At 33.4% G+C, this 12,315-nt stretch overlaps 1 long non-coding RNA gene across 2 annotated transcripts; it reads right to left on the minus strand.

The window, feature by feature from the left end:
- Positions 1–2,738: 2,738 nt before the first annotated feature.
- Positions 2,739–8,835, minus strand: LOC132285596 (uncharacterized). 2 transcript variants are annotated; one of them, XR_009472576.1, is made up of 5 exons: positions 8,445–8,835; positions 6,388–6,439; positions 5,754–5,872; positions 3,584–3,666; positions 2,739–2,951 (listed from the first exon to the last, which is right to left on the minus strand). It is a non-coding gene; the product is annotated as an uncharacterized LOC132285596 (long non-coding RNA). The 2 variants fall into 2 exon arrangements; XR_009472577.1 differs by lacking the exon at positions 5,754–5,872.
- Between the last annotated feature and the right edge of the window lie 3,480 nt (positions 8,836–12,315).

A 12,315-nucleotide genomic window follows, 5' to 3' on the forward strand; every position in this document is an offset into this window, starting at 1 on the left:
CAAAGCTTTTAAATTTTAGTCTACCTTGATAGTACATTTTTCAAAACTATACTAAAACAAAAAGGAGAAATGATTTCTACTCTACTCCCTAGCATACATAGAGAAGAAGCTGAATCTATTCCACTGAAATAACTTGCCAGACTTGTTCAACTCTTTTCCCTTCTCTAGAGGATCTCCTCAAAGCCGAAGACACACATTGTGAGATTGAACCCATCAAAGGCAATTCAAAGTAGTAGTATCAACCACCCCACCTCACAAAATTAAACGAGACTCCCTTCTACAAAACGTACTATACTGCCTTGAAGGTGTAGCTCAACGGATCTCAGCTCCTAAAATGGTGGGCTATATGTCATACCATGCCCTATCCGTATGCAGTATTCTACCGTCATAGCCAAAATGAGTGAGAAAGTAAAGGTGTTTCAGGGTGAAAATGGAGATAGAGTAGAAGCTGTTGGTGTTTTGTCACATGGATACCTCTCAGTGGAGCCATAATCACGTGTGCCGGGAATTGAACCAGGGACCTCCCTAGTGTGCCATTTCTTTCCATGATGGGATAATCTCGTTTGGCTTCCATTGCCTACTTTAATCCAGCTAGCTATGTAGTTTTTTATTGTAACATTGAAATTCCTACTAGTTTGATCAACCATCAACTCATTGCTTCTCCCTGTGAATTTTTCAATAATGTTAAAATACTAATAATCTTTAATTATTTGAATTTCATTTTAGTAAAAATTTAAGATCCATACGGTGAAATAGTAGAGACTAAACGGCCTCACCCCGTACAGAAAGATTGTGTGTGTGTAATTGGGTGGATCTCTTTGTTTGTTCTAGACACGTTTGGGAATTATATTTTATTGTGAAAATGGGAAAAACAAAAACAAATAAAACATGTTTGGTCTAACAAATATATATATTAATTTTTATAATAAACTATTAGGTAACAGGTGATGGAAACTGAAAGACGTGGGTTTTGATTTTCTAAAATGATATGCCCATATGGGGATATAGGTAATAGGTTTTGATTATATAGGTAATAGGTTTTGATTCTTGCAAACAGATATGGGTTTTGAACTTCTGAAATATTTGGGTTTTGAACTTCTGATTCTTGTAGATTTTGTAGTTTGCAATTGCAGAGAGAGAGAGGAGACAGAGAGGGCAAGTTCAGATCTGAGACGGAGAGGAGACAGAGAGGGCAAGTTCAGATCTGAGAACGAGAATAGAGATGGAGGTATAGGTAATAATAGGTGCAGACAGATAGATAAACTGAAATAAATGGGTTTTGAACTACTGATTCTTGTAGATTTTGTAGCTTGCACTTGCAGAGACAGAGAGACGGTAAGATCCGAGTAGAGAACGAGAATAGAGATGGAGGCGATTGGAAATGATTTGCGATCGCCCAAAATCGCCAAGAACAGCTGCGCCAAACAAAACCCTAGAAAATGACATTTTGCCTTTTATACGTGTTATACTTGCTACAATTTAATGAAATAATTGCTTCCTCCGCTACAGTAATTTGTAGCCCAAACAGTGCCGAAACATGAAAAAACACGAAAATGGTGTTTCATATTTTGGGCCTATTTTTGAAATTATTTTGGAACTATTTAAAACACAACAAGCCCAACCAAACATATTTTCGGCTTCCAAAGGACTACTGTAGCAGGCCAAAAACAAAACAAAACAGATGCTAAACAGGCCCTAAGGTTTATGGCCTAGATTGGTGACTTCCATTGCACTCTTGAGGGGTGTCCGTCTAAGTTCGGCCCAAGAGGTCGAGCCTACGACGTAATTTGTGGTGGTGGGGGCCTGTGTTAGCGCGGTCCCTGTCCGAACTTCGAGCCCAAATGGTTTTAGTTCGATTCAGGCCCTACTGTTCCAGTTACCTTAAAAAATTTGTGTGAACAATTTTAAACCAGAACGCAGCAGGTCCCTGTCCAAACCCCAGGCCCAAATGTTTTTAGTTCGATGGCCCTACTGTTTTCAGTTTCCTTAAAAAATTAATGTGAACAATTTTAAACTTAATTTATTTCAATTAAATATTTTACTGAAAAATCTACTTAATTAAAATAAAATATATATTTAGTTTCCGTAATTTTGTTTTTACATGAGAGAATAATTCATTTTTATTTAAATTAATAATGCAATACTATTTTATTTTTATTTAAATAAATACGTAGTATTATACTGCTGCCCTAAATACGTAGGCTTAATGCTGAATTTTTAGGTGGAAATGCGGCTTTTTTCCTATTCCGATTCTAGAAACAATTCGTTCAAAAGCTTTGAGAATACTAATTACCGACGTAACTAGAATCAATTATGAACAAAAAATTTAGTTGTAAATGTGTGTACTAAATGTGAAAAAATGGAGTTTCAAATGAAAAAGATCACATTTTCTTATTTTCCATGAAAATTAGAAAATGAATTTACCAATTCTTAGAAAATAGGTGAGATATAGGATGCCCATTTACATACACAAAACATTTCTACATACAAGTTGAACTGTATAATTGAAGAATCACTAAAATAGAAAAATTCCTTGAGCCATTTTTTAGATTTTGTGAGCTACTTTAAATTCGTAGATTACACCAAATTAACATCTAGGAAAATAAATTGAAAATTCATGGTGGCAAAAATCAGCAAAAGTTGGGCAATTGAAAAATATTTCCATTAACGGTTGATAATAGATCTACTTCTCAATTTAATGGCACAATCAACAATTTTGAAATGAAAAGTAGCAGAAATTGGGATCAAGCACTTCAAATTGACCGATATTTACGATAATAATCAGGGAAAAAATTAGTTAATAACCACACACGGAGAGAGAGCAGCTCTTTGCAAACAGTTAATAAATATAGAATTTCATCCCGTAGACGTTTGAAACTCCTTTCTTTGTACTCTATACACTTGGTTTGTTTATACGAGACGGCATCCACCACATCTAATTGCTCATTTACCTGATGGAACCAAGAAATTAAAGAACAATTCAAATCAAGCTTGTTTGAAATTAGTTTATAAGATTTATTTATAAATACATCGATAATACTTCCTAAATCACAATAAGCAACTAAATTTTAACTTCAAATAAAACAAAATGGAGAAAAAAAAAAAAAAATAGAAATAAATAAGTCCCCGTTGTCTGTTAAAATTCAGAGCTAGGTTCAGATCACTTGACTTCACTCCTGGTATTACTAACCAAACATTATATTTTAACTACCAAGAGCGTATAATATTGTTTCCAATCAAATCAAAAGAAGAAAAATGGCACCACAAATACACAAACGTAAAATTAATTGAGAGTATAAAATGATTCAATTAAAAGGTGTAGATGACTGAATATGAATGGGCCGCTCTAGTACCCCTAAAGTTCACAGATATAGATGTTGCAGTTCAACCAGCACAGTTCACCTTCATGAGGATTAAAGAAAATTGTCGTTGCCAATCAAACAGACGTTCTAATTCTTGACCGCTTAATATAGTCTTAAAACAGTATTGTGAACTTCATATAGGCACTAGTTCACTTACACAGGTTCTATACAGCGATCTAAGAAAATACTAATGATTTAATAGACTATAAGGGCATACGTACCATTGTTTTGCCGCACCATTGTGAACCTGTGTATGGCTTTTATTAGAGAACCATATTTCATGGACTTCAGCGGTCCCATATGCCTGTAACACATTCATTAGCAAAAATTCAGTTCCCCAACATTGTGTAGTTCAAAATGAAGAAGCACTCCAAGCACAGCAATCCCTAGCTCATAAAATGAAGAGAGGCAAATAATCAAAACTTCCATAGTTCTACCGACCAAAAGGTTATAAACACAATACAAATAGGAAAACACAATTGATGGAATGTTAAAGTAAATATTCAGTTTGTCTACAGTTGCAAGTTAATGTCACACACTAAATAGGCCCACACTGACCAATAACCAAATATATTCAATGGTAAACGGCGTGAACTACATATTTCCATACTCATAGTTTTAAGGCGGTAAATCTTCCAAGTGATAAATAATTTGAAATTGAGCCAAATATATAGGCATATATTTGTTTGTATCACTTCATATTTTCTAATGCCCTAAATAAACTCTTAAAGGTGTGACATGTTATCAAAGCTCCAACAAAATTGAAATTATTTTTTTAAGTTGTAGCGACCAACAAGCTTTCAAACCTCCTACAGCAGTCACCTGAGGTGGTTCCAATGTCTCAGATTAGGCTTTCTGCATATTGTTGGTCTATGGACTTTTACCTTTAGTTTTTCCCAGTTAATTATCTCTTTCCCATTTGCTTCGCTTTGTCCCCTCACCCCCACCACCCAAAATCAGCAAGGGAAAAAAATTCCATTAGAGCAGCCAAATCTTGGTAGAGAAGATGACTATGAAATATGAACCACTAGAACAAGTTTCTTGGTGCTTAATTCTGGTCATTCAGTTAATCTTTTTTTTGGCCTTTTTCAATCCTTCAGATCTATGATTATAATTCTTCATTTTGCCTTTCGTAACTAGGCACCAAATGGTTAAAACCAGAGAGGGAAAAACAAAGGCAGGAAAAAAAAAAAAAAGAACGGAGGAATTCAGTTAACCATAAGACATCTTGACCATAAGTTCCAACTTCTGCATGTAAAAGACAAACTGCACGTCTTAAGGGCTTTCTTTGTTTGTTTAGGAGAGGGGGAAAAAAAAAAAAAAGTAATTCAACAGTTACAACCCAACCCATCCCCACCTCTCTTTCAAGGTGCGAAAATTTAGTAAGTAGTGGGTTGAATTTGCAACCTAAAACAATGAGGTTGCCTGAGAGTTATGAAACCACTGCGAACTGAAACACAAATTTGCTTTCATAAAACAAATAAAACCCAAAACAAACTAAATATATTCAAACTGATGCAGAAGCAATCTCTTCTAGAATTCATTGTTGCTTCTGAAGCATTAACGTAAATATGAGAAATATATAAGTAATTTAATCACTCTGTTGAAGAACAACTCACACAATCTCAGTATACCGAATTCTCCATGCAGGGAACACAGCAGAGTTCCTTATAGAAAGCTCTCAATGTATTCCTCTCTCTCTCTCTCTCTCTCTCTCTCTCTCTCTCACACACACACACACACGCACAAACACCATGTTAACCCATTTATCTCTACCAAGAAGAAGACAAATCGGTCAGATTGACATCTTAGACAGAAATCTCCTATTTAACTACTAAAACCAATGCCACATGATCTCTCTTTTAAATTAGTAAAAGTAGCCGTGTTGCACACACAACACTTTGTTATGAGTATCTAATTATGTCCAACTTCAACAAGCCTGGTCGCACATCCACCTTGCAAGTATATCTGGGAGTTTAAGTTTATTATCTCACTGTACTTGTATACACTCTTATTAATTTTGCTTTTATTACATTATTGCTTCACGATGAGAGAAGTTGGCCATTTTAAACCGTATATGTTAAATTAAAAAAACCACTTTGCTCTAAAAAATAAAAGAACACTAAAACATATTTATATAGCCTTGTATTTCATTAAGTTTGGGTATCTGATTAATCTAATGCTCAGACACATATCCATACAGGAAATGTACCCAAGTGCGTGTAACACATGTTAAAAATGCTCCGCTGCTAAAAGAGAGGGGGAGAAAGATTATGGCAGAGGAAGATAAATATACAACAACTCAGCTAACTTTTCATAATAATAAAATAATAAATAAATAAATAACTTGTCATGCAGTCATGGAGTTAAAATACATATCAGCATCCTTACCCCCCACCCCCTTCTCTTCCCTGGTGGTATTGAAAACGAGGGCATTTTATGTCTGTCACCTGTTATCTTTTCCTGCTCATCTCTTCAACTCTTGACACTACACCCGCAACCACAAAAACCTGAAATAATTACATGATGTATGAAATTTGCAGTAATGGCCCAATAGACCATTGCATGGGCCAAGTCAATGGAGGACTTAAGACCGATATCATCAATGGAGTAGACTCATGATTTTTCAAAAATGACTCCATCATTGATTTGTTGCACCTCCATTCTTAAAGTGGTTGTGTTGTAAACTGCTTTGGAGGATTAAAAATCAAATGATTGCAGTTCAATTGGACATTTATATGCCTCCTGATATAAGCTAATATAATGCTAACAGAAGCCAACAATATTAGTATAGTAATTATCACCATAAGGATGGCATCAACTAACAGGAAATCATAAGCCACCAGAATTACTAATGCACTCAACCAATTGGGATTCATACAAAATAAAAATTACTAGTTCGAGTATGCTGCAAAGATTGATTGGGCAAAGACAATATATCTTTACAGTAATGAAAAATACATTTAAGACCAACAAAGAGGAGTTATCAACAGATCAAATAAAAAATAAACTAAAAAGTACTTACTTGCGCAATCCAGTAAAGAACTTTCCGCATTTCATCTCCTAAATCCATTATTCTACAAAAATAAAAATATATACCATCACACCTAATTCAACCACCCAAGTAGAAAACAATCATACAAATATTCTTATGAACAATTGCAGAACTTGTTTATACTCTACACGGTATGATATCTAGATGCATAGGTGCATAAAAAATATATATAAATACATGTATAATTAAGTTGAAAGAAGGCAAAAATTATGGATTTTAGGATCTATCGTTGATTCTGTCAACTGGGTTGCTATAATTATATATGATAAATCAAGGTTTAGCTTCTTCGATCTGAAAAGAGCCTAGAACAAAAAAACTGTCAGAAACCAAGAAGAATCCATTGAGGGCCACTTCAGATATGCATAGCCTTAGCAAGAAGTGGAAAAAAAAAAGTTTATGCATCTGAACATCACAGAAAATTTAGAGCAAGTGATAAAACGAGAAAGAAACAGAACCAATACGAATTTGACAGAAATAGCTGATCAACTTACTTTGTCTTTCTTCACTGGTTTATGAGGCATTTGGTGTGTGTGATTATTAGGGTCAAATTACTATAAGCTTATATATATATATATATATATATATATATATATATATGATGCCCCCATTCCTCTCTCTCTCTCACTCTAAGAACTGGAGTTTGGATGTAGGCTCCACCAAATCCAACGAATGGACTAATGAGAGAGTATCTACGACAAGAAGTGCTTTCAGATGCAAAAACAATGTTTGTTGGGGCCGGGCAACACCTGGTAACTTCTAGGACCCTCTAACTGGTGTTTTTTCATGTATGTTATGTAGTGGACCAGGTTCATCTCTAGATATGAATGGATTTTAGAGCCTCATTGGACATGTAAAATCTGTTGCAGCCATCAAATGCTGACTGAGAAAGGAGCATTTGAACACTCAATTCTGACTGATTCTAATGTTCCATACGTGCTATTGATAATAAAATTTTATTTTTATTTCTTTTGAAATGAAATACTCTCAACATAAGGGGTATCTTCTTCTTGATTCTAAGGTGTGTTTTTCTATTGATAGTTTTTGCCAAAGGCAAAACGGAAAAGCCTAACAGTTTTAAAGGATGTAGTTATTTCAATTATCATATGTTGTCAGTTTGTCAGTTGTCATGTACAAGAAACAAAAGCTTGTACAATTTCAAGACACAAAATAGCAAATTCGACCCACATTTTTAAATTTCATGCACTCTAATACCTTTCAGTGTATACTAAACTCACTTTAACATATGACACGTCCCGAGGCTCATTTGTAACCACCGACTACCACTATGCCGCTCTTACCAATATGGCTAGCTCAAATCATTTTCAACAGTTAAACTGATACTATACGTACTAAAACTCCTCTCAAAGCAAATTAAAGCATGCATAATAACATGCAAATTGCTCCATGCCACATACAATAACAAGTGACAAATGTAGTGGTACTTCTGGAAGAAGTTTAGCACATGACCATAATCATCCATTCCACTGAATAGCTGGCTTTAACAATTAAAATAGAAGTTCGGAAAAAGGAGAGGGAGTCCTATAATGGCGAAATGGTTATGCACTCTTAATGTTCCTAGACCACAATAGAAACTGAAGAACTTAATAATAAAGCCTAATTGCTTGGAGTTGGCTATAACAATACAAGGCTGTAAGGAATTATATAGCGTTGATCCATCCAAAATTAAAAAATTATTAACTTCTTTTAAGTATCAGCAATAATTTCACAGTGAAACCAAAGGAAGCTAATAACACATGTACAAGGGTTTAAATCAAAAAATGGAACACAGCCAACTATTCATCCAGCATGCCTTAGTTATTATAATTTCTCTAAATTCTTTCTTCTTTTGAAAAGGTCACAATACAGAAAATCTACATTCAAAAAGCACATGAAAAGACACCAAGTTTTGGTAACACAATGCTGAGATGCCATCTTTAAACCACATAAAATTGAATTTAGAAAGATTTTCTCTATCAAAATAAATAACTCAAATTAAAATGGTAGCAAACTCTTGTAACACAACAAACCTGCTTCTGGCGATGGTAGCTCTTGCAAGAGCAGTCAGCTGAGCAAGAATTGCAATGGTACTCACCCAGTCTCGCAAAAAATCTATGGGTTGTGCTCCTCCACGAAATTTTCCACCGCCGCCCCCCTCCGCCGTCTTCCTCTACTGTCGCTTTCTCGTCTCCAAGCGATGGCCCCGTTTCTATTGCTCTCTTCACAATTTTATCAACCGAAAGGTCTGGATTGATTCGGAATTAGGGCTCTATTTGTACATGGTTTTTTAACACATTTTGTTGTAATATGAATGATATTGAATCATACATTTCACTCTCTTCCTCCTTATAAGTTGTCCGACTATTACGCTTGTTTGGTAGGGTGGGTTCAAAGAAGAAGGATGACATTACCTACGAAGACAACGGATGGGACAGATAATTTTGACCTCCTGTGTTTGATTAATTAATTAAAAAAAAAAAGGAAATTATTTTAATAAATTAATTATTATATTTTTTATATTTTAAAATAAAAATAATATATATATTATTATATTTTAAAATAAAAATAATATATATATATATATATATATAAATAATATAAAAATAATATATATATATATACTATATAGATATATATATATATAGTCTCTTGTACTGGCCACAAGAAAAGAAAAATAAAAATAGGGCAAATCATTTCAGCCTCCCCAATCTCGCCTCCATCTCTATTATATATATATATGTGTGTGTGTGTGTATATATATAGTCTTAACTTGAGACCACAATAAAAGAAAAAAAAAAAAAAAAAAAGGGCAAATCATTTCAGCCTCCCCAATCTCGCTCCATCTCTATTCTCCTTCTCGACACTGAACTCTCTCTCTGCACTATCAGATTGTTCAAATTCAAAACCCATATATTTCTAGTTTATCTCTGTTTGCAAGAATCAAAACTTGAAAACCCATATCGACATCATTTCAGATTGTTCAAAAAATCAAAACCCATATCAGTTTCCATCGCCCGCTGCTGTTCCAATTTGGGTTCGCCGTTCTCAACTCTTAAAGCAAAATTGGCAACTGAAATCATACACAAGACTCTCCTTCCATTTCCCTTCATTTCCTCCCATTTAATGGAAGGTTAAAAAATTTACAGTTGAAAGAACAAGTTAACCCTTCAAACTTTTTCCTTTCCTTCCAATAATTTTTGTTAAACACAAATTTTTAATCCCCTTCGTCACATTACCTTCCCTTTCCTCCCATTCCCACTCTACCAAACTGACCCATAGTCGTCACATTACCTTCCCTTTCCTCCCATTCCCACTCTACCAAACTGACCCATAGTCTATTACGCTCGTCGAAATTGAAGTTATGCACTTGTGCCAAGTAATGTATTTCAAAAGACAGTCTTTATATGAATAAATTTGAAATTGAAAATGTATAAAAAAATTATTTCACATAAATAGAATTAAAATATAACAGATTTTAGCATACTTTTTTTTTTTTTTTTTTTTCGACAATTTGTATAGCATGTTTACAACATACATTTAGTTATGCCAAGCTAATAGGAAGTGCTGTGCAATGAACAACTATCATCTATATAATTTTAACAAAAATATATATATATATATCATCTATATAAATGTCGTCTATTACTGACCAGAATTAAATGTTTATAATTGTATAAAGTATTCTAAACAATATTATACAAGTTTGTACAATTTTCTTAAAGAGAATTTTAAAATGTCTTGCCATCCATATAGTTGTTAGTCTTTTAACTTAGAGTCTGCTTAGCATAATCTTTCCAGGTGGAAATGTGACACACACATTAGCACACAATCAAGTAAAATTTTCTTTACTTTGGCTGCCCCTACAAACATGGATTATTTTAGGGGAAAATACAAAACAAACAGGAATTTTTACATATAAATTGAGTTATGGAGTCATATTTACTGGATGGAGTCAAAGTCTTATATTTTCACAAAAATGAGTTTGACCTAAATGATGACATGGCACATGAAGTTTTACTGTTTAAAATTTTTGTTACCTAAAATGCCCTTCTCCTTATTCCAATGCATTTACCTTATCACCCTTGTTCAGAAAACATGGTACCAGGAGGCCAAAAAGTGGTACCTTCGGTTCAAAAATGTGGTACCTTTAGAACAAAAGTGGTACCTTCGTAAAAGGGAATTGTTTTTGCAATTGAAAATGACATTGAACCCCACACCGCTAATTAAGTTGCACATTACATCCATAAATAGTTCCATTAGCGCCATGAATAATACAAATTATTTTTCAAGCTAGCTAAACGAGTGTTTAGAAAATATGGTACCTGAAGGCCAAAAAGTGGTATCTTCAATTCAAAAACGTGGTACCTTTAGAACAAAAGTGGTACCTTCGTAAAAGGAACTTATTTTTGCAATTGAAAATGGTATTAAACTCCACACCGTTAATTAAGTTGCACATTAGATCCATAAACTGCTGTTAAAAAATTTATAAACCTTCTTATTAAATATAAGAGCCTAACATGCATGCATTTATTAAATAGAACAACCAAAATCCATTACTTTTCATTAAATCAAAACCATCAAGTGAAGTACTATGTCTACAAAATATTTTAAGTTACCACGAATATCAAAAAAGTTATGATCCATCCAATCTAATAAAGTCAACAAAAAATAAAAAACTAAATCACTAAATTTAAAGAAAGCAATCATCTTTTGCAAAATAAGAACACAATTATTAAGTTTGAACATTTATTAGTCCCTACTCGTCCATACAAAGTCTTGATTGCAATATTAGCCCCCACTCATCCATACAAAGTCTTGATGGCAAGAATCGATCCTCCAATCACACTGTCCAAAAAAAAAAAAAAAAAGGTTACTACATTTAATTGTATCACATTAACGAAAAAATTAACCAACCTTAAAGAAGTAAGCGAAACAGAAAAAGTGAAGGAGAGGAACTGAAAACGTGGACAAATTTTCAAACTCTTAAACAAAATGAAAAAATACAATTAAATGCATAAGATGAGGCATTCCAGAATTTCTAAACTGGGATATTCCAAAATTTCAATAGCACATCAGTATAATTATAATTGTATGCAAAGAAAAATATAATTCTAGACTGGGGCATTCTAGAATCTCAATAACACGTTAATCTCTTTAAGTTATAATGTATAAGATGTATGTTTGAATTCATGATAATCATTCTATTCTTATCATACAATTAATATATATATATATATATATATATATATATATATATATATATATATATATAAGTAGCATCCTACAATTAATTAGGACCAGATCTATATCAAAATTTTAAATGGTCTTCATGTATAAGAGGTCTAGAAACCAAATTGTCTCCCTATTATCATTGAAAAATTCTAAAGATTTAATTATGACCCAGATCCATATCAAACAGGATCTTTGGATACCATAATTTTTTTAACAATTGCATTATTAAAATAGTTATTCAAAAGTCCCAAACAGCCTTGCCGATTAAAATGGTGCGAAAAAAAAAAATCTACCATACCAACTATTTAGATGTAGTATATGATAATTAAGAAATATTTGTGTTATTTATGGCGCTAATGAAGCTGTTTATGGATCTAATGTGCAACTTAATTAGCGGTGTGGGGTTTAATACCATTTTCAATTGCAAGAAAAAAGTTCATTTTATGAAGATACCACTTGTGTTCTAAAGGTACCACGTTTTTGAACTGGATGTACCACTTTTTGGCCTCTAGGTACTATGTTTTCTAAATAGTCGCTTAGCTAGCTTGGAGAATATTTTGTGTTATTCATGGCGCTAATGGAACTGTTTATGGATGTAATGTGCAACTTAATTAGCGGTGTGGGGTTTAATGCCATTTTCAATTGCAAAAATAAATCCCTTTTACGAAA

Source organism: Cornus florida, unplaced genomic scaffold (assembly GCF_030987335.1).
Source record: "Cornus florida cultivar Cherokee Brave unplaced genomic scaffold, ASM3098733v1 CherokeeBrave_3.0.0_Hap2_Chr11, whole genome shotgun sequence".
NCBI classification, from domain to species: domain Eukaryota; kingdom Viridiplantae; phylum Streptophyta; class Magnoliopsida; order Cornales; family Cornaceae; genus Cornus; species Cornus florida.